This window comes from Mobula hypostoma, chromosome 28, assembly GCF_963921235.1.
Source record: "Mobula hypostoma chromosome 28, sMobHyp1.1, whole genome shotgun sequence".
Lineage (NCBI taxonomy): Eukaryota > Metazoa > Chordata > Chondrichthyes > Myliobatiformes > Myliobatidae > Mobula > Mobula hypostoma.
In genome coordinates this window covers 30,216,931-30,235,236 of record NC_086124.1, presented here as the reverse complement: position 1 = coordinate 30,235,236, position 18,306 = coordinate 30,216,931, and the positions used below count along the sequence as shown (strand labels likewise).

Sequence of the window (18,306 nt, the reverse complement as noted above, 5' to 3'; positions counted from 1 at the left end):
ATTGGAAAACGAATATAACGATGGGTTTCTCGAGTAGGCCTTGGCTCCTCAGTGCCGACGACGCCCCCTCATTTGGCGGGAAACCCACCAGCCGCCAGCAGATGTCGCGTGCTCAGCTCGACCGAGGCAGCGGGACGATATGCGCTTGCGCCCTGCCGTCTGACCCGGCACCCGTCCTCGGGCGACAGCATAGCGGCATTCTGATAACACTGATGGGCCTGCGCAGTGCCGACGGAGACCGGCAGGTAGGCCGACGCGCTTGCGCAGTGCCGATTGAGACCGGCAGGCAGGACTACGCGCTTGCTCCGTGCCGTCTGGCACTACCTCCCCACCCCTGAACTCAGTTTCACAGAAACAAAATAAAACATGAAATGAAAAAAAAAATGCGCTTAAAAATAAAGTCATCCTCACAACCATCACCTCAGGAGAAGTTGCCGCAAAATGATGCTTAAGGAAAAAGGAGAATCGCTGTTGCGGAATACCGCTTGACGGTAGAAGAGCGTATGCGCGTTTCGGAAGTGGTGGTGGGGGGGTGGTGGTTGTGGGTGTGATCCGTGCGCGTTCTGGAGGGGTGGCGCGCGTGCGCGTGACTGTCGCGCGTTCTGGAAGGGCGGGGCGGGGAGGGGTGACGGGTGCGCGCGCGGCGGAGCAGGGAGGAGGGAAGAACCTGTCAGCGTTGCGGTGCCGGCGGGAGGGAGGGAGTTCGACACCCGGCAGGAGAGGACGGGAGAGCTGCATCACCGTCAGCATCAGCATCAGCACCAGCACCGCTCACCTGGCCGCAGGTAAGGCCCCGCCCTACCTGCTCCCCTCTCGGGCGGCCCGGGACCTTCGTACTGCTGGAAGGGATGTTTCACCGGGAGGGGGGGAAATTGGAGTATGTTTCATTGTGCCAAAGGAGATCTTGTTTTAAAATGTCTATTATCTTGTATTCTCCATGTATCTAAAGTATCTAGTTGTATAATTCATAAATATACCGCCTCTATGTCTGTTCTTCATATATCTGTATCAGTTAGTTTTGTATTATATATTCTCCAGATATCTACAGTATCTAGCCTTATAATTTATAAATACATAACCTTATCTATTCATATATCTACACTATCTAAAGTTATAATTTATAAATATGCATCTGTTTGTATATGCATTGCATGTAGTCTTATCAATATGCTGCCTCTATACATTTTGTTGTACATATTCCCATATCATCCATTTTAATCTTGAAATCTGTAGTCTCTGTGTCTACATTTGCAGTTCTCTATCAACAGCCTCTGTCTCAGAAGTCTCAAATCTATAAATCTGTAACTACTAATCATATTTATAAAACTGTGCTCTATCTCATTTTAATATTTTTATGAATCTGTACCCTCTATATGTTGATATCTGTGGGTCTCAGTGTATCTATAAATCTGTAACCACGGCTATATGAAATTGCCCTGCACTGATAAATCTGCAGCTACTTATATATCTTTTGGTCATATCTATAAATCTGCTTTTGTGAATTGTATATAATTGTATGTGTGGGAGCGAGAGAATGTTGAGGAAGAAGCGTGTACCCTGTATACATCCTGAGGCACTCTTTTTCAACCTTGTACTTTATTTTCCCTCCTCATATCTATAATCCTATATATTTCAATAGCAAATTCTCAGACCTGAGTAATAATGAATTACACTTTATTTTAAAGCACACTGTTCACCCCAGCTCCACCCCACCACTGCATCTGTCTCACTCCCTCCTCCCCCTCCGCATGTGGATCCAAACCTGGAGTGTGCGTGCGTTGCGTCTGCTCTCAGTAGGAAATGAGATATCAGGTCTGGAAATAATTACCATAAGGGGCTGGAGGTTGGACAGGGTGGGAATCTTGATGCATCAGGACACTGAATCTGACGCTGTTTTGCAGTTCAGTCTGCTCCAGGTACTCTGAAAGAAAGCCCCAGGTGGGTATTTCTAAATGATTTAATGTTGCTACAGTGCCGGGGATGGTGGGGGGGAATGGGGAGAGAAATGAGGAGAACGATGTGCGGAATGCTTTGACTCAATACCCCTCACTCCCAACAGAAGCACTGTTTGGAAGAAAAATTTTTGGGGTGGGTTCAAGATGAGCAACAAGCCTGATGCTGGTGCTGCTGAGGCAACTGCAGTACCCAGCCCTGATTTTTCAATAACTGCAGCAGGGCTCTCTTCTTAAACAACGCTGTTTAAATTCAGATGCCTCCCTCGGGCAAAAGGGATTATGGGCTCTTTATAATTTTTAATCAAATCTTTAAGAATGGTAGATGGAGTGACATCAGCGAGCTATTGTGACTATGGTGTTTTCAGAATGCATGGAGCCAGGATCGTTTTCAAATCATCTGAAATGTGAATTTTAAAATTGGAATTGTTATGAGCAGTTTTCTTTTTTTTTGTTTAAATTGTCCATTGACCTACTGGAATGTTTCTGTGGCTTGTCTGTTCAGGTGTCAGTGTGTTTATTGATGAGACCTGTTTCAAACACCTTGTGGATTTTTACATTAATTTGCACAAGGTCAGGAAAGGATTGCAGATTTGGTATTTTGGGGGTCCAGATCCAGTCTTTGGTTTCTGCTGCTGGAAATTGCGGTGTGGTTATAGTGACAAGTATCTGTTGGATTCACTTTCCCACCACACCCTGATTTATTAGGATGGCAACAGGGAGCTTCCTTTTAAAGGCGTTTTGTTCGCTCGTTCATCTTTCTGTCACACTCTGCGTTTTCACTGTGTTTATATGAGAGGATCCTTTTTCCTCTTGGCTTACTCAAGCAAGCAGAAGTGTGCGACTATTGTGTTAATAATGAGAGGAGCCTGATGAATGGGATTGAATTTCGGGTTTGATTCAACATTGCTTCTCCTGGGGTGAATGTAAAGTAATTTTTGTCATTGGATTCAATAGTATTTTTGAATAATATATCAAAACAGATGAATATTGACTCATATTTAAACGTAAAAAGGTAATTATTTAACTTTGCTGATTGTCTCAGAAGATTGCATTGCTTTCGGGTATTTTTTTTAAAACCCTCATCTGCTGAAGTTGTCATAAAACATTACAGCACAGGCCCTTCGGCACACGATGTTGTTCTGATTTCATATTGCACGTCATATTGTGGTTTGCCACAGTCATTAGCCTGTTTTCAGCTGTTTACCATTGATGGTGTGCTTCAGCCAAACCCGTTTCCCGACTTCCTGACTTTCGCAGTTATGCCCTTCAGCACTGGGCGTAAGCGGTGGACAGGGTGGCTCCCTCACGCACGCGCACACACATACACACCTGGAGGAACTCAGCAGGTCTGGCAGCGTCTGTGGAGAGGAATAAACAGTTGACGTTTCGGGCCAAGACCCCTCATCGGGACAGAGAAGGAAGTGGGAAGATGCTTGAATAAGAAGGCGGTGGTGGAGAGGTAGATGAGACCAGGTGAAGGGGGAGGTGGTTGGGTTGGGGGATGAACTGAGAAGCTGGGCAGTGATATACTGAGGAAGAAGGAATCTGATAGAACAGGAGAGTGGACCATGAGAGAAAGGGAGGGCACAGGAGGGAGGTGATAGGCCGGTGAGGAGAAGTGATAAGAGGGGAGCCAGAATGGGGATTGGAAAAAGAAAGAAGGGGAAAGAGGGGAGAAATGAACAGAAGTTAGAGAAATCAATGTTCATGCCACCAGGTTGGCGGCTACCCGGATGGGAAGGGTGAGCAGTTTCAAGTTTCTGCGTGTCAGCATCTCTGAAGATCTATCCTGAGCCCAGCGTTACAAAGAAGGCACACCAGTGGCTATATTTCATTCAGAGTTTGAGGAGATTTGGTATGTCACCAAAGACTGGTAAATTTCTATGGAGGTTCTGTTGACAGCATTCTGACTGCATTCCTGTCTGGTATGAGGCTCTGCTATACAGATTCAGAAAAGGCTACAGAGGATTGTAGACTCATGGACACTGAACTCCCCATCATCTAGGATTCTTCAGAAGGCAATGCCTGAAAAGATGGCATCAGTTTTACCTTCCAGGACATGCCCTCTTCTAATTGCTGCCATCAGAGAGCAGGTGCAGAAATGTGAAGAACAAATTTCATGACATATCTCAGTGATGAGAAACCCGACTCAGATTTAAGTATTTAAGACATTTGTACTCACAGCACCTCAACTCCCACCCCACCCACCTCCTTCACCCCAGTAGTGGCTTATTCCATCTCTCCTTGGGTTTGCTGGTGTGATTAGATCAACTGCCTTCTCTCAGTATCTCTTGCTGCCTGGGTAATGGTGCTGTATCAAAGGTAGATAAAGCTGCTGACGCTCCTTCAATTCATCAGTGGGTGGTGTCACCATCCTTTAATGCTGTATGAGATTAGAATTTTGGCTCATATAATGCAATCAGGAAGAATTATGTGATTCTCCTTTTTAATTGTTGGAAATTTTCCCAGTCTCTATAAAAATAAGAATAAACCCATAGAACTCAATATCTTTCTCTTTTTTATGTTTTACATATACAATTAAAGATGCTTTCTGTTGTGACAGTCTACATTATTTTTGGTTGGAAGGGAATATTTCATGTGAAATGTGTCATCGTTATCAGTAATGGATTGAACAATTTGTTCGTCTGTTCATTGCCAAAGAAAGAAGATCATAAAAAATAAAGATTAGCTTTATTTGTCACTCGTGCAAGGAAACAGTGAAATGCATCGTTTTTGTCAAATCAAGTCAGAGAGGATTGTGCTGGGGGAAACCCACAAGTGTTGCCACGCTACTGGCACTGGCATGACCAAATTATTCCAGGAGCCTGAAGCGCAGAATCAAATATCGCTGTGATGATTGTACGCTCTGGTATCAATTGTTTGGCGACAATGAAGTATGAAGATTGAAGGCTTGGCATATGAGGAATGTTTGATGGCTCTGGATCTCTACTCAGTGGAATTCAGAAGAATAAGGGGGGACCTCATTGAAACCTAATGAATGTTGAAAGGTCTTAACAGAGTGGATGTAGAGAGGGTGTTTCCTATGGTGGGTGAGTTTAAGACCACAGCCTCAGAATAGAGGAACGTCCTTTTAGAAGGAGATGAGGGGGAATTTCTTTAGCCAGAGAGTGGTGAATCTGTGTAATTCATTGCCACGGGTGGCTCTGGAGGCTAAGTCATAGGATATATTTAAGGCAAAGGCTGATAGATTCTTGATTAGTCGGGGCTGAAGGGATACAGGGAGGAAGGCAGGAGATGGAAAATGGATCAGCCATGATGAAATGGCAAAGCAGACTCGATGGGCCAATTGGCTTGTAATTATGGCTTGTGGACATGCCCACAACTCGGTGAGTTTTGAGATTGGGACTCAGTAATAATGAAGGAACAGCGATATACTCCCTAGTCTGACCTTCTGTGGTCCTGCACATTTCGGATCAATACTAACTAATTTAAACTAAGTAATTAATCTTTCAGTATAACCTGTGATCTCAGCTGGCAGTGTTTCTGACTGTCAGAAACTTAGGATTATAGAGATTTCTTGGCACTATGATGTGACCAAGGGAACGTCTGCATTAAAAATGGCTAAAACGAGGGTTCGTAGTTCAAAGATGATTGGAGGAAGGTATGGGGGTGGGGGGGATGTCAGACTAGGTTTTTATACGGAGTGGTGGATCTGTGGAATGCCCTGCCAGTGGTTGTGATAGAGGCAGATACATTAGAGACATTTAAGGAATTCTCAGATATGCACATGGATGATAGAAAAATGGAAGGCTGTGCAGGAAGGAAGGGTTAGATTGATCTTAGAGTAGATTAAAAGGTCAGCACAACATCGTGGGCCGAAGGGCCTGTACCGTGTTTTACCGTATTTCTTCTTGCGGTGGGGGGGGGGGAGGCGGAGAAAAAGACTTCTGCTCAGAAAATTTTTATCGCCCTGTACCCTGGGCAAGTGATTGCAACATTGGTGTAATGTACTACGGCTATGGTGTGCTGTGATGGAGAAAATGGGTGATTTGGACTTGCCTTGTACTCTGAATGATTAATTTTTTTAAAATTCCACATTGGGCCAAAGATCCTCCTTTGGTACTGTAATTCCTTGATCTTTTTGAGGTCTGCTTCAATATTAAGGGTGTGGTTAATTTATTCAAACTGTGCTGAATCGAAACATGCAGTGAAATGTGTCATTTGCGTTAACAACCAACACAGCCAAGGATGTGCTGGGAGGACCGCGGAGTGCGCTTCAACCTGGATTGGAGCTCTTTATTTACAGCTCTCAACATAACTCCTCTCTCATTCCTGTCCCTAAATTCTAACCTAACGCCAACTCCCCTCTGTTCCCAAAGCTAACCCTAAGAACCTTAAAAAAAAAATCTGGGTAGTTCTGAGGAAATATCTGGTACACCTAGAGATTTGTTTGAACCTAATTGCTTATCCTTGGCACTTGCCTCCTTTCTCCTGACCAAAGCCTTGACCTCTCCCTGGAATCTAAGTGTAGAATTCCTAGCAGACTTTCTGAAGGGTTAAATCCCAGAGAAAATAGTTGCCATAGGGGGGAGAAGGTGGTATCCTTTGTTTTTTTTGTTTGTGTTGACTTGTAAGTGGATTACTCTTGCATAGTTCTACAAAGTTCCAGTCCACATGCACGTTTGCCATACAACCAATCAACGACGAGATTTCTTTCCCATGTCACAATTGAGTTTCCAAAATGACGACCAGTCAGCTGATTGCTAAGCATAGAAAGGTCAAGCATTCTGAGGACAAACCACAATTAACAGTGCACTGATGAGTTCTCGTATGTTGATGGAGCGTATGCAAGTAAATCGCCAAGATCGGAGACCAGCTCAACACGACGATCCACCACCCAAGCTACATGTTTCCCCAATTATTTTCACTACCCTCTGGCTCTTCATCTCAGTTCTAAAGGGACGTCCTTCTATTCTGAGGCTGTGCCCTCTAGCCCTAGACTCCCCCACTACAGGAACCATCCTCTGCATTTCCACTCTTTCTAGATCTTTCAGTATTCGATAGGTTTCAATGGGGTAATGTGCTAACCAGCATGGTGCCTTTTGGCGTATGGGTTTAACATTTGAGTGGTGAGGCAAAGTGATTGAGTTGGGGTAGGCTTGTTGCTGCCCATCTTACTGAATGCTGTTGACAGTGTTCATTCAGGCATTGATTGTGCTGCAATAACAATGTGTCCTAAGGAATTGGCCCTGTCCATTGAGTTCTCTGAGCTGCTCCATGCTAGGCTGTATCTCCTTCACTCTTTCTGGGAGAAACAGGAGACCATTTAGCCTTCCCACTCCTGGAGCCTGTTCCACCATTCCTTGAGACTTGCATCTAATTTCCACCCAGTTTCAAACTCCTATGGCAGGGCTCCTCCTAGCTTGATTTCCATGACTGTAGGAAAGTTCAGGTCGGAGAAAATGGATCTAAATAAGACCAAAAGACATAGGAACAGAATTAGGCCATTTGGCCCATCAAGTCTGCTCCACCATCGTGGCTGATTCTCTTACCTTTTCCGTGTAGCCTTTGTTCAAGAGCCTGTGAACCTCCACATTAAATATGCCCAATGACTTGGCCTCCACAGCGGCCTGTGACAATGAATTCCACAGATTCACTACCCTCTGGCTAAAGAAATTTCTCCTCATCTCTGTTAAAGGGATGTCCTTGTAATCTAAGACTATACCTTCTCATCCTAGACTCCCTCACTATTGGAAATATTTAGGCCTTTTGATATTCAGTAGGTTTCAATGAGATTCCCCATCATTCTCCTTAGACCCAGTGAGTACAGTCCAGCGCCATCAAACACTCCTCATACATTAAGCCTTTCATTCCCGGGATCATTTTCATGAACCTCCTCTGAACCCTTACCAATACCAAACACAACTTTTCTTAGATAAGCGGCCCAAAACTACTTACAGTGCTCCAAGTGTGGTCTGACCAATGCTTTATAAAACCTCAGTATTACACCCTTGCTCTTATATTCTAGTCCTTTTGAAATTAATGCTAACATTGCATTTGCCTTCCATACTACCGACTCAACCTGCAAGTTAACCTTTAGGCACCAGAAGTCCCAAGTCCCTTTGCACCTCGGATTTTGTAATTGCTGCCTGTTAAGAAAATGCCCTGAATTCTTAAAGTGCATGACCCTGTACTTTGTTGGTAACAGGTGGGCCACCTTCTGTCTAATAAAGAAACACTCCATCGAGGGGTCAAACGGTCTGCTTCTGTTGTGACGTCTGTGTTTTTTGTAGCAAGACACCAATTAACTGGAAACTATTTACATTGAGATTGATGCATCTCTGCTGCTGCACTGTAATCAGATTAATGGACTGTGCAATGCTGTTTAATTCAAAGCAATCTTGAAATGAGCCCTGTTTGTAAATTAATGCAGTAAAGACTGTACTGGTGGGTCATGGACTGTGACCCGTCTATTCAGTAAGGTGGGGCAGCAAGTGGTCATACCCCGACCTGATCCTGGGAGCACCAGTCTTTGAGTGTTTTAGGGGTGGCCATGGTTCAAAGTTCAAACTTCGGAGCAACTCTGCGGTAAGTTCACAGGGGAGAGTATCCTGACTGGTTGCATCACGACCTGGTTTGGAAATGCCAATCCCCAAAAACAGATAAATCTACAAAAATTGGTGGATACAGCTCAGTCCTTCATAGGCAAAGCCCTCATCATCATCAAGCACATCTACAATTTGTGCTGCCACAAGAAATGTGCTTCATCAAGGACCCCAGCCATCTAGGTAGTGCTTTCTTCGTACTGCTGGAGGTACAGGAGCCTTAGGTCCCAAGCCACCAGGTTCGAGAACAGTTATTACCCTACAACCATCAAATGTTGAAAGGCCTTGATAGACGGGATGTGGAGAGGATGTTTCCTATATCGAGGGATTCTAAGACCAGAGGGCACAGCTTCAATAGGGGGATGTCCATTTAGAACAGAGATGAGAAGGACTTCCTTTAGCAGAAAGTGGTGAATCTGTGGAATTTGTTGCTCCTGTTTGATCGTGGAAAACTTCACTGACCACAACTCTGAACTGATTCCATAACTGATGGACTTAACTTCAAGGACTTTACAACTCATGTTCTCAGTATTATTTATTTACTTTTGAAAAATTTGCACAGTTTGTATTCTTTTGCTTATTGGTTGTTTGTCGGACTTTGTGTCTAGGTTTTCATTGATTCTATTGTATTTCTTTGTTTTCTTGTGAATGCCAGGAAGAAAAGGAATCTTGAGGTAGTGTATGGTGTCATATACCGAATTTGATAATAAATTTTCTTTGAACTTTGTTCATGGTGGCAACAGAATAGTTGGGGAATGAACACACACAGGAACAGAACCAAGAGTAGATTACGAGGTTATTGCCATGACACCATATCATTAGGTTCTCTGTCTCCTTCCTATACTCCACCTCTTTGCTGTCCGAAAAGTGGCTTTACACAGTGGTGCCATTTACAAATTTGGGTGGAGTTAGAGTGGAATCAGATCGTGCAATTGTGAATGTGTAGGGAGTAGAGCAGGGGGCTCAAGATACAAGTGATTGAGTGCACGATCAGATTCCGCTCTAACTGCCAAGATTGTAGATGACACCACCATGGAGAACCACATCTCAGACAACGTATATGCTGAGAATACAAGTGAGTGACTTGGTCCCAGGAATTTCCTCCTCCTATGGATGGCATCAAAGTAAATTTATTCTTAAACTACATGTATGTTACCATATTCTACCTACAGATTCATTTTCTTCTAGGCATTTACAGGAAAGTAAAATACAGTGGAATGTGAAAATTTGTACATATAATATAGGATGGGTAATAGCTGTTCCTGAACCTACTGGTGTAGGACCTAAGGCTCCTGTACCTCCTGTCCGATGGTAGCAGCGATGGCGTGGGTCCTTGATGATGGCTGCTGTCTTCCTGTGGCAGTCCTCCTTGTGTGGAGGACTTTGCCTGTGATCGACTGGGCTCTGTCAGAATTCATAGAGCCCTCCACACCGCTGAGCACATTTATAAGTCCCTGTATCCTTCTGTCTCCTTTGAGTCTAAAAATCTTATTGATCTCAGTGGCCTTGATAACATTCAGCCACTGAGCATCTAATTCCTATCAAGTGAAATTAAATGAATACCAAGGGGAGGGAGATAGAGAATGTGGGCAGGGAATTGGAATACTTTGGTTGCTTTCAACAAAGGGTCAGCACAGACCCAGTGGCCTCTATGCTGTAACCCTGAATATGAACAGGTGAGGAACTTCGGATAGGGTAGGATTAGGTCCGTGGCTTCAACATCCTCAGAGCCTCATATCCCTCTGCCTGTGGTCGAAGCTTCAGCAATAAAAATGAACTGGGTCCCTGAGGCTGGAGGCCAAATACGGCCTGTCCTGGGGTTAAAGGACTGCTCACGTGCTGGTGTGGGTTTGGAGGAAAGGGGTTTGTTTTTCTGTTGTTGCTTTGCTGCTTGGTATGTTCCGTTTTGTTGTGTCCTGTGTTGTTCTGCCAAGCAATGTGGCATGTTATGTTGGTGCCAGACTGTGTGGCGAAACTTGTGGGCTGCCTCCAGCACATCCTTGGGTGTGCTGGCTGTTAACTCAAACAACGCATTTCAATGTATGTTTTGATATATATGTGACAAATAAGTCTGATTCTGTACCCCAGCAGATGTGGGGGTTGGGGGAGGGGTTGTTGGTGCAGGGCAATTGACAAGTTCCCCTTACTTGTAATTGTTTTGCCCCCTTGCTTATAAAAATTAGATTCAAAAATCTTTTGTCTCTTGTAGATTCAGAGCAATCATGGAATTTTTCTTCCCTTTCTTGTTTTGTGATTCTGATAAATTGTTTGATTTTTATTTTCCTCTTGGCATTAATTGGCCTTTATTCTCGGCAGCAAACAATTGGCCGTGTGTTAACTGCAGGCATCTCCTAATGTGTGCACTGATGCCTTCTGCTCAGACACTGGCAGCAGTCGCTGTTATTAGAGGACTGACTGCATCCATTTTATTGATTAACTTAATGCAGCGGGGCGGAGAGCAGTTCTTGATATATGACTCGCCTGGTTCCGACTACTTGCTGCATTCGCTGCGTTGCAAATCCATGGCCAGATGCTGTCCCTGCTTTCCTCTCAGCCAGCTGACAGCCTCTCCCCAAGGATATTGTTGCGTACTTATCAGGTGTGCAAGGCGAAACAGAGATTGCAGCAGGCTCGTAGGGTAGGACTGGTGACGGGGCTGAATTAGGTCGATAGGAGAAGCGGTGATCTTTTACTGTACAGGTATGTCCACCCAAGCTGGATGCCGCTAAGGGATTGAATATTTTACTGTGTTCCTCTTCCTAATTTTTGGTTTGGGGAGGGGGAAGATTGTTTAATGTGACCCTTTTGTACAGAAGCAGGAATACTACACAGTAAATGCTACAAATCATGAACACAAGAGATTCTGCAGATGCCAGAAATCCAGAGCAATGCACACAAAAAGCTGGAATCAGTTTAATATCGCTGGCATATGTCGTGAAATTTGTTTTTTTTGTGCCAACAGTACAATGCAATACATAATATTTTTTTAAAAACTGGATTACAGTAATTATATAGTGTAGGTTCAAAGGCGATGTGAAGGGTGGGTTTCGTACTCAGAATGGTGGATGCCTGGAATGCGCTGCCTGGGTGTTGGTAGAGGCAAATACAATAGAGGCTTTTAAGAGACGGTTGATAGGCACATGAATGTGAGGAAGATGGAGGGATATGGACATTGTGTCGGTAGGAGGGATTCGTTTTTGGGCTTTTTGATTTACTTTTTAGTAGTTTCGGCACAACATTGGGCTGAATGGCCTGTTCCTGCGCTGTACTGTTCAATGTTCAATAACCTTATATAATAAATAAAATAGTTTTATTAAACAGGTAGTGCAAAAATAATAGTGAAGTAACTTTCATGGGTTCACTGTATATTCAGAAATCATGGCAGAAAGGAAGAAGATATTCCTGAATCGTTGAGTATGTACCATCCAGGCTCCCTGTGCTTCCTTCCTAATGGTAGCAATGAGAAGAGGGCATGTCCTCAGTGATGGGATCCTTAATGATGGATGCCGCCATTTTCAGCTGTTGCTTCTACAGATGCTACAGAGCCTAGCGCCCCTGATGGAGCTAACTGAGTTCACAACTTTCTGCAGCTGCAGGACCTGATGGAGGGTCTCGGCCCAAAATGCTAACTGTTCATTCCTCTCCATCGATACGGCCTGACCCGCTGAGTTGCTCCAGCATTTTGTGTGTGTTCAACGCTGCAAAGCCGTTCGATGAACAGAGGAGACTGGAGTAGGTAGTCTGGTTAAGATCTGAAAAGGAGTAAGAACGAAGTTAAATATTTGAATGAAAATAGTTGTCATTTTTTTAAAAAAACATTTGAAGGGTGTGGATGTTGCTGGTGAAGAGCAATTTATTGTCTTTCGTTAATTGTTTCCTGAATTGAGTGGCTCACATTAGAGTTGGTCTATTTTAGGCGGCAGCCAGTGGGTCTGGAGTCGCGTACATCCTGAAGGGTGTTGGTGTGGTGTTTGTTAGAGCTGTTTCATGCTCAACATTACTGATACTGGTTTTAATTAATTACGTGACTTAAATTCCCAGGTGCTGTGCAGGGATTTGAACTTGCGGTTTCTTGATGGATAGTCCACTGAGCTGCCACACCCACATGCAGACTGTGACTCCAGTTGCCTCGTCCTTTTCCAGTGTTCAGGGCAAGATTCTGGGAGGAATGAGGGGTGTGATTGCTGGTTTTAGTTAATTACGTGACTTAAATTCCCAGCGCTGTGCTGGGATTTGAACTTGCATTTTCCTGATCGATGGTCCACTGAGCTGCCACACCCATGTGCAGACTGTGACTCCAGTTGCCTTGTCCTTTTCCAGTGTTCAGGCAAGATCTGGGAGGAGTGTGGGGCGTGATAGGGTGGTGAATGTCCCCTTGGTCTGCTGCTAACTTCACGTTGGCAAGTGTTTTATAGAAAATAGAACACTACAACACATTACAAGTCCTTCGGCCCATGATTTGCCAACCTTTTAACCTACTTCAATATCAATCTAACCTATCCCTCCCACATAACTCTCCAGTTTTCTATCATCTATGAGCCTAAAAGTCACTTAAATATCCTTAACGTAACTGCTTTTACAACCAACCCTGCACCACATGCCATGGACCTACCACTCTGTGTATATAAAAAAAACTTTCTTTAGTCATTCCATCCCCCACCGATACTCTCCTCTGCCATTACCCCGCCCCCCATACTTATCTCCCAATCTCCTTAAAATTATGCCTCCTCGTCTTAGTCATTTCTGGCCTGGGAAAAAATATCTCTAGTTATCCACTTGATCTGTGCCTCTTACCTTTTACCCCGAATCTGCCAGGGATTCGAGGCTGCTCCTCTTCTTGGGAATAGAGGTGCTTGTCTGTCACAGCAGGCATTCTGCAGTTGAGGGTCAGTCCCAGCCCTGTTGTCTAAAACTTCTAACAATGCTCCTGTGTGCCCACTGCGAGTGATGGAGACTGAAAATTAAAATGGGGATCCATCTTCTCTCCCTTAAGTTGTCACAGCAACATTTCAAAGCCATAAACGGTTGATCCAACATGTCCTGCATTTGATGCTAACAAACGTCATATCATTTTAGTTCTTAAGCTCCCCGTCATGGATATATCAGGAAATTGATGTTCCTGGCACATACACTTCATGCAGATAATGAATTGATCTTTAATCTTGCCATTTAAACTGAGTTTAACTGCAACTGGACATTGATTGACAGTTAAGTGGAAGGTGGGCAAGTAGTTTCCAGGCAACCCGGGGCTTTTCACAACTTCTGTCCTCTTAGGAAGCATTAATTTTGATTGATTATTGATTGTGGTGAATTTCATTGTCACAGGTTGTTGTTCAGAGCATGGTCACTGGTGAGTTATGAAGAGAAACAAAAATGCGAACTAGTCCCTTGTTGAGTGAAGTTGAGTTCAAATCAGTCGTGGGCGAGGTTGGGTGTTGAAGTTGCTCTGTTATTCAATGGACATAATGAATTTGCTCTACATTGGGTGAACGGTTATCAGGTGAGTGAGCTAGTGAAGTTTGGATCAGTCAGGGCCTGAAAATGAAGGGACGTTTCTCAAACAGAAAAGAGGAGGGAGTCCTTTAGGCAGAAGGTAGTGAATGTGTGGAATTCATTGTCACAGTTGGCTGTGGAGGCCAAGTCACTGAGTGAGTGTGTGTGTGTGTGTGTATATGTATGTATGTGTATATGTGTGTGTGTATATAATATAATATAGTGGTTGATTAGCAAGGGCATCAAAGGTTATAGGCCGAAGGCAGGAGAATGGGTTTGAGAAGGAAAATAAATCAGCCACGATTGAATGGTGGACCAGATTCAATGGGCTGAAAGGCCTCAATCTGCTACTATGTCTTATGGACTTATGGTCTAAATCAGGGGTTCCCAATCTTTTTATGCCATGGACCTCTACCATTAACCAAGGGGTTAATGGACCCCAGATTGGAACCCCTGGTCTTAATCAATAAAAATCTGCAGATGGTGGGAATCAGATGGGAAAAAAATGACCAAAGTTATGGAAAAACTCGGCAGGTCGGGAAGTATCTACAATAAGAGAAACGGTTGACATATTAGGTTGATGATTCTGGTGGGGTATGCAGAGTCTGGGTTCAATGCGGTGGGGGGGCGGCGGCATGGTAGCATAGCGGCTAATGGAATACTTTAAAGTATCAGCGATCAGGATTCAGTTCTTGCTGCTGCCTGTAAGGAACTTCTGCATACATTCTCCCACGCTCCACTTCTTCTCCCCCCCCCCCCATTCCAAAGAGATGTGGGTTAGGGTTAGTGAGTTGTGGGTATGCTATATTGGTGCTGGAAACCTGCTGATACTTGCGGTCTGCCCCAGCACAATCCTTCGCTGATTTGATTTGACATAAACAGCACAATTTGCTACGTTTCAATATACATGTGAGAAATAAAGATAATCATATGATTGGTATATTCAGCCACAGATAGACTTTCCTTTGTCATTGGTGGTTATCCATCATGTCCAATGATGACAGGAAACCTGTGTGGGAGAGTTTTTAAAGTGGAAAAGCCATTGCACTAGGACAGTTCCACTGGACTTCGGAAGTCCAGGTCCTTTGGTACAAATGAGCGCCACCAACTGGGGTCTTCCTTGTTTGCAGTGGATGACTATGATGTCTTCTGTGCCTTGTTACGCCCTTTGCTCTCCAGAGAGCATTACAGTTCTTTACTTAACTGTATAGAAATCTACGTAAATCCTGCAAAGACACAAACCACTGCAAATATCACTTCAAAAAATACATTCCTTCTGTTAAGCTGTTCTTGAATAACACAAAATGGATCAGAATCTCTAATACTGTGCATATACTTAGTCATACCTGAGCCTTTGCCTGTTCACTTTCTGTGTAGCGTCTTACTTAAGAGAATACCATTACACGTTCTCCTGGACTTTGCAGTGGGTAAATTTGCAGGTCTTGATCATGCTTTAGCTGGGTGACCACGAGCCTCTAATATTCAAAGCAGTGGCAGATGGAGTACAGTGTAGGGGAGTGTATGTCATGCACGTTGGTAGAAGGAATTAAAGTGTATTGTGTTTTCTAAATGGAGAGCGAGTTCTAAAATCAAGGTGCAAAAGTGACTTGAATCCTAGTGCAGGATTCCCCAAAGGTTAACTTGCATGTTGAGTCGGTGGTCAGGAGGGCATATGCAATGTTAGCATTTATTTGGAGAGGACTAGAACATAGAAGGGAGGATGTAATGCTGAGGCTTTATAAGGCATTGGTCAGACACTGTTAGAGTAGTTTTGGGCCCTTTATCTAAGGAAGGATCTGCTGGCATGGGAGAGGGTCCAAAGGATGTTCACAAGAATAATTCCAGAAATGAAATGGTTAGTGTATGAGGAGCGTTTGATGGCTCTGGGCCTGTACTCATTGGAATTTTGAAGAATGAGGGGGTTCTTATTGAAACCTGTTGAAGATTGAAAGGGCTAGATAAAATGAATATGGAGAGGTTGTTACTTATAATGGAGGTCTAGGACCAGAAGGCACAGCCTCAGAATAGATAGATGTTCATTTAGAACAGAGATGAGAAGGAATTCCTTTAGCCAGAGGGTGGTAAATCTATGGAATTCGTTGCGACAGACATCTGTGGAGAACAAGTCATTGGGTATAGCTCATCGTCGTCGACGTGGCTATCCCTCGAGGTGCAGGATGATGGTCTTTGTTCTGAAGAAGTGGCCCACAGAGCGAAGATGCCTGTGCGTGTATTTGTTTAACGTTTACTTGATGTTGCACTCCAAGAAGCACACGATACTTCACAATCAACCAACTGATTCCAATGGCATGGAAACCACGATGATTGGAGCTGATGGATTTGTTGCAGCCTTCATCTGCCTTCACAGCCGTTGAGTTCAAAGTAATTTCATCGGCCTGTTCAACTGTTGAGGTCTTGGTTGGGTTGTTCTTTGTCAGGGACCTCACCCTCGACCTTACTGCCATGGGTACCCCACCAGGAGCATAGCTCCAGACAGCATTGCTCTCGGGATCTCAGGACCACACAAGCTTCTCCACCACGACAAGGTGACAATCCATGGAGAAGTGGGTATATCTAAAGTGGAGGTTGATAGGTAAGGGCATCAAAACTTACAGGAAAGGCAGGAAAATGGGGTTGGGAGGGATAAATAATATCTCAGAGGCTGGTGGGTAAACTATTGTCGTTGGGTCTCAAAACCTCTCTCGGTAACTGAATCTTGGACTTCTTGAGTCAGTCCGTCTTGACAGCAGCATCTCTACCTCTATCACCAGGGTTGTGTGCTCTGACTGCTGTTGTTCACGCTGTTGATGTATGACTGTACTGTTAGATCCAGTTCAAACTAAATCATCAAGTGGCTGATGACACAACAGTGGTTGGTTTCATCATTAACGATGATGAGTTGTCTTACAGGGAGGAGGTAGGGCAGCTGGTAGAATGATGTGAGCACAACAACTTGAATCTCAGCATGGGGTGACACAGTATTGTAGCAGTTAGTGTAACACTATTAGAGCACCAGCGACATAGGCTCAATTGCTCCCAGTCCTCCAGTTCCCATATCCCAAAGACGTATGGATTAAAATTTTAAAGTACATGTACGTCACCATATATACTGTAACCTTGAAATTCATTTTTCTGTGGGTATATCAACAGAGCTATAGAATAGTAACTATAACAAGATCAATGAAAGTTCAATCAGAGTGCAGAAGACAACAAACTGTGCAAATGCAGATATAAATAAACAGCAATAAATAACAAGAACATGAGATGAAGAGTCCTTGAATGTGAGATCATTGGTTTTGGGAACACTTCAATGATGGGGCAAGTGAAAAAGAACCTGGTGGTGGAGGGGTAATAACTGTTCCTGAACCTGGTGATGTGAGTCCTGAGGCTCCAGATGACAGCAGCGAGAAGAGAGCAAGACCTGAACGGTGGGGATTTCTGAAGATGGATGCGGCTTTCCCATGACAATATTTCATGTAGATATACTCAATTTATATGAGCATGTGTACATTGGGTAGATTAGTAGGTTCATTGACCACGTGGGTATAAATGGGTGACTTGGACCCGTTGGGCCAGAAGGGACTGTGACTGAGGGTGTCTATAAATAAATAAATGAATACGTAAAATAAGAATAAATAAACTCTTTTAGCTCACCTTGTCTGTGTTGACCAGCAAGCTATCAAATCAAATTCTTCCTCTCTTCTATTCTTATTAACTGTCATTCCCTCCCCTTCCCCTAGTGACGCCGGGTGCACTTTACAGTAGCCATTGAAATGACCAACCCGTACATCCCTGGCATCTGTGAGGGATGAAACCAGAGCACTCAGGCAAATGGTGAGAATGTGGAAAGCCCACACAGCACCAATGCTCAGGATTAAACCCAGGTTTCTGGAGCTGTGACAATACATAGTAGCACTTCCTGCTGTGTCACTAGAATCACGTTTATTATCAATGACATCTGTTGTAAAATTTGTGGTTTTCTGGCAGCAGTACAGTGCAATACATAAAATATTTAATTCTTTAAGTAGTGCAAAACTATTGAGGTAGTGTTCACAGGTTCATTGTCCATATTCATTGTTCAGAAATCCGATGGCGGATGGAAAGAAGCCATTCCTAAAATGTTGAGTATGTGTATTCAGGAGTCACTCAGGACCCCCGTACCTCTGAGAGGAGGCACGTCCTGGGTGGTGGAGGTCCTTAATGATGTTTGCCACTTTTGAAACTTCGAAGTTCAAAGTAAATATTATCATCAAAGTACATCTGTGTCACCATATACAGCCCTGAGATTTATT

General features: G+C 43.9%; 1 protein-coding gene across 8 annotated transcripts in view; it reads left to right on the top strand.

Annotated features, from left to right (window-relative positions):
• Positions 1–652: 652 nt before the first annotated feature.
• Positions 653–18,306, top strand: part of LOC134338659 (neural cell adhesion molecule L1-like) — a 325,827-nt gene continuing 308,173 nt past the window's right edge. For 3 of the 8 annotated variants that reach the window (XM_063034664.1, XM_063034663.1, XM_063034656.1), the window contains exon 1: positions 1,797–1,938. The gene's annotated coding sequence lies outside the window, so the exon portion shown is untranslated. Of the gene's footprint in view, positions 786–1,796; positions 1,939–18,306 lie in introns of those variants that run through there. The other 5 variants (XM_063034658.1, XM_063034661.1, XM_063034660.1 and 2 more) reach the window with 5 other exon arrangements.